Genomic DNA, 4,477 nt, shown 5'->3' with positions numbered 1-4,477 from the left:
ATTAATACCCCCCAATTAAGGGCACTAATATAGCACATCGACACGGTTTTTATCCTCACAGTTACGACGCCATTGCTTTGTCACTGAACCATGACTGTGCGCAGCGGGGGCTAGGGCAGTTTCCAAAAATAATTTTAAAAAAACACAGAAAATGCAATAATTTATTGAATCATCTTTTACCCCGGTTCCCAGCATAAAAAATCCTCTGTGTGCCCATGCCTTGAGCCATAATGCATGGCCATCCAGAGGATAGTATTGTGTTTGGTTGGATGGGGTTATTATTTGTTTTATGTTACAACTGATTTCATTTTTGTTTTCATCAATCGTACAATCTATGTAATGAATCTAGAGGGTCTAGTCTAGAAAAATCTATGTGGTCTAGATCTAGACCTTTCTAAACCTACTTTTCATAAATTCATGCCAAGCCCGCGCCGATGGTTTGTTGTGTTGTGTCTTGAGAAGTTGAGTGTTTGTGTGTCTCACGGTCACTGAGTTCGAGCACAAGTCTGAGCTGAATGAGAGGTACTTTGTCTTTAGGCCCATCTAGACTAGACTCTAGTACAGACTGTCGAATGTCTCTACACTCAACTCCTACAAATTTATACTACATCATGATCATGTTTACGCCTAGAGTCTACATCAATACATTGTTGTACTTGAATTTTGAAGCAAGTTTAAATCTGTTCAAGCATAGTCTATAGCCAATAAATCAATGTGTGTTCTTCCTAATCTACATCAGTACATGTAATCTTAGTCAAATTCAACCTTTCACATGGGACATCTAATGCTAATTTACATGTACATGTATCTAATTTCACATTTTATCAAGCATGAGTAGATTTTTAACAAAACATGACAGGAATTGGCCCCTACGTTCTTATGGAGGTTCAGTGACATCATCTTTCCTAATTACCCAATAGTCTGAATCAATAAATAGCACTCATTTCTTTAATGCAATCAAAATATCGTTAATATTTTTTTTAGAGTTTGCAAAAGCTATTCAAAATCAGATTGTCTACAATACAAAGAATGCAAAACATGTAATATCATAGACCTCTAGGATTTATTTGATAAACAATGAATGATATTTTTCATTTCATGTTCTAATTTTAATTCACTTGTTTCTATTTTGTTGTGACAGAGACGGCATGGCTGAATATAGTCACCATCTCCGCCAGCTTGATCGGAACAGAGAGTTGATAGGCAGACCTCAGAGAGGCCTTCGTGACCCATGAACCCTTTTAAAGTGTATGATGATGAGTCATTTCGGACCAGGTACTGGTTTTCCAAAGAGACGGCGCTCTACCTCATCAACTTGGTGGATGAAGAGCTGAGGAGGGACGACAGACAGAAACGACCCAATACCTATACAGGTAGTGACAGCACTTCGATTCTATGCTGTTGGTGAGTAATTTACCTTATTAGTATTTAGTAAATTTCTATTTAATCTGGGCTGAGCGAAAAAGTAAAAGGGTAAAATTGCGGTTACCATGTTTTGCGGGAGGTTTTTTCATAAACCGGGAGATTCTACACCAAAGCGGGAGGAAGGGCGTGGTGGCGTGAGACTCCCTCTAAATGCAAGAGGGTTGACAGCCCTGATTTAATAAAAAATCTATTCTACAATTTTAAGGACATTAAACATTTCTCAGTTTGAGAATTTGATCTGGCCATGTAACTTGTAAGAAATTGTACTAGTTGATATTTCACTAAAAGGATTTTTTTTTTTTACAGGGTCATTCCAAAAGATGCATGGTGATGAGGCACAACTTTCACAGTCTTCTGTATGCAGAGTCATCAAAGACGTGTCCGAAGCGTTTGCAAGAAGAAGGAAACAATTCATGAAGTTCCCAACATCAAGAGAAGAAGTAGAAGCAACACAGCAGCAGTTCTACCAATACTGCAGGTTGCCAGGTTTTCTAGGTGCGATTGATAGGACTCATGTCTACATCAGGAGTCCTGGTGGAGATCAAGCCCTGTATTTTACTAATAGGAAGAACAGATACTCTATTAATGAAATGAAAATTTTCCCTTTTGTGGAGATGCTCCCCATTTACTTTTAATCCAATTAATTAAATGACCGATATGGAATTGGTTCACCCTTTAAGTTTCTCTGAACGAAACGTACACCCATGCAGTATGGTCTGAAACAATTAGACCGGATGATTTGAAATCTAATGGTTGATATAGTTCCTCCCAAAAAACATTTTTGCAAAAGGTACCAACCACTTTGAAAGGGAAATCGTCATCATCTTTCATCATCATCATCATCATTACTGAAATCGTTATTTGACTGCTTCATCACCATCGCCACCGACAACATTGCTGTCATCATTATCATACTGACATCATCATCGACTTCAACATTGTCTTCGTCAATAACCTTGAATACTTGTTTTGATTATCCATATTAAATCGTCAATATTTAAATATAAATTTCTCTTGTTTGATGGTGTGGTTTTTCTCGTGAAATCATTAAGTTAGGAGGTAAACGTTTTACAAGTGAATGACCTACTTTGTCTATCTTGTTTAATTATTAATATACCATTTGCTGTTATCTATTACTTATAATTACCCAGTACACACCATGAATTAAAATGGATTCGGTATGTTTCGCTAAATCCAAACACCCACAGAGAGAGAGAGAGCAAAAGATAAAGAGAGAGATGAAGAAAGAAGAGAAAAGGGAATGTGTGAGAGAGAGAGGTAGAGAAAAAAGAGAAAGAAAAGGGGTACGAGAGGGATTTTAAAAAATGGAGTTCTAACGAAATAAAAAGATATTTGAGAGAGGTGGGGTGGAGAGCTGGTGAAAAAAGAGAGACAACAAACAAAAACAAGGAAGGTGAAAGAGTGAGAAGTATAGACGAAATTTACAAAAAAGTTCTTTTCTTTTTGTTTAAATCACAATTCCCTTGAGAAATTCAATAAAGCAGAAAAATTAAGAAGAAAAAAATGAACGCCCCCCTAAAAAAGAATTAATACAGCAAATAAACAAATTCAGAAAAAAATTAATGCCCCCCCTAAGAAAACAATGCCCCCTCCCCCTAAGAAAAATTAAAAACAAAATTACCCCCACCCCCAGTAAAGCCCCACCCCCTAAGGAAACAATTAATGCCCCCTCCCCCTATGAAAAATTAAAAACAAAATTAACCCCCCCCTCAAAAAAAAAATCCCATCCCCTAAGAAAACAATTAATGTCCCCTCCCCCCCCCCCCGAATTAGGCCTAATAATTCTTTATCACATGTCAAGACTGCCTTGTTTTTGCTGTCTCCTATTTTATGTGACCAGTAAGCCCGGTTTTTTTCCTCAATACATTTATGCATTTTATGCATTAATGCCAGTATTTTCTATCAGATAGTATTTATCGTAACCTTTCCGCCTTTTCTTTCTACATCATCAACACATTCTGGACTAAACGTCATCGATCGCTTTCGCTGCCTCTACGGAGTCTACGCTATATATAACACGAGTCTACTCTTACTTCGGATTGATTAATTGCTAAACTAAAGTGTGACCTACGCTCTAAAATCATCATAACAATCAACGAAAATGTGATCATATAGCTCTAAAATGAACACTACATCATAGAAAATTTTCACTCTGGTATAAGGGTCGTTTACAGAAGTTTTGTGGACTCTTCCACGAAAACTGTCGATGTTTAGTGTGTTGTAATGCCCAGCTGATCATAATTATGTCGGACGATTATAGGCCATAAATTAACAACGATAGTGAGGAAATATTGAGGTAATTTATACGAAATTCGGTAATATTTTAGGGACATCTGTCAGAGGACTGTTTTAGTATGTGAATAGTGGTTTAAAGTCTTATCTCAACTTAGAATCGGTCGGTTTTCAGTCACTACTTGTAGGCGAAGAGTAATAGCCCAAATACAACTGAATCTGGACTTAGCAGACGACGGTGAACTAGGTGGAGTAACCAAGTGTACTGAGCGCGCATGCTCAGTTCAATGCTTCAATTCTGCGCATGCTCAGTTTATTTTTTTGCTCTCTTAGGCATGCTTAAACCGTGGGTTAAACCGTGGGTTAGATTTAGACCATGGGTTAAATCTAAACCTCCTTTGTGAATTCGGGCCATTGAGTTCATGTCATTGTATTGTTTGGAATCAATAAAAACAAAAATTATTGACAAAAAAAAAAAGGTGCGTATATATCATAAAAGTACTTTGCCCAATTCAGCGTATTTAAAAAAAAATTAAATGAACTTGAACAATCACTTCTTTGATAAAACAAATTCTGCATAGTTTTCCCATAAAGGAGCTTTTCATAGGCTCCTCCTTAATTACCTCGTTAGTTTTACTCAAATAAAAGAAATACAAAAATCGCAACAAACACTTGGACAAAGATTTTTTTTTATTAAACAAATGACCGACAAAATTAAGCCTTTTTTGGTGGATTAATCTTGTAGCATTTAAACAAAAACTTGTTTTAAAGTTCAACAATAAGTAGGCCTACATTTGGC

At 36.6% G+C, this 4,477-nt stretch overlaps 1 long non-coding RNA gene across 1 annotated transcript; it reads left to right on the top strand.

Moving 5' to 3' along the window:
- Window positions 1–1,337: 1,337 nt before the first annotated feature.
- On the top strand, window positions 1,338–2,433 carry LOC115924918. The gene is made up of 2 exons (XR_004064474.1): window positions 1,338–1,404; window positions 1,732–2,433. It is a non-coding gene; the product is annotated as an uncharacterized LOC115924918 (long non-coding RNA).
- Window positions 2,434–4,477: the final 2,044 nt, after the last annotated feature.

The sequence above is a fragment of the Strongylocentrotus purpuratus genome, unplaced genomic scaffold, assembly GCF_000002235.5.
Source record: "Strongylocentrotus purpuratus isolate Spur 01 unplaced genomic scaffold, Spur_5.0 spur5_scaffold_17, whole genome shotgun sequence".
Classification (NCBI taxonomy): domain Eukaryota; kingdom Metazoa; phylum Echinodermata; class Echinoidea; order Camarodonta; family Strongylocentrotidae; genus Strongylocentrotus; species Strongylocentrotus purpuratus.
The sequence above is the reverse complement of the archived record's forward strand: the minus strand, read 5'-3'. Positions and strand labels throughout refer to the sequence as shown.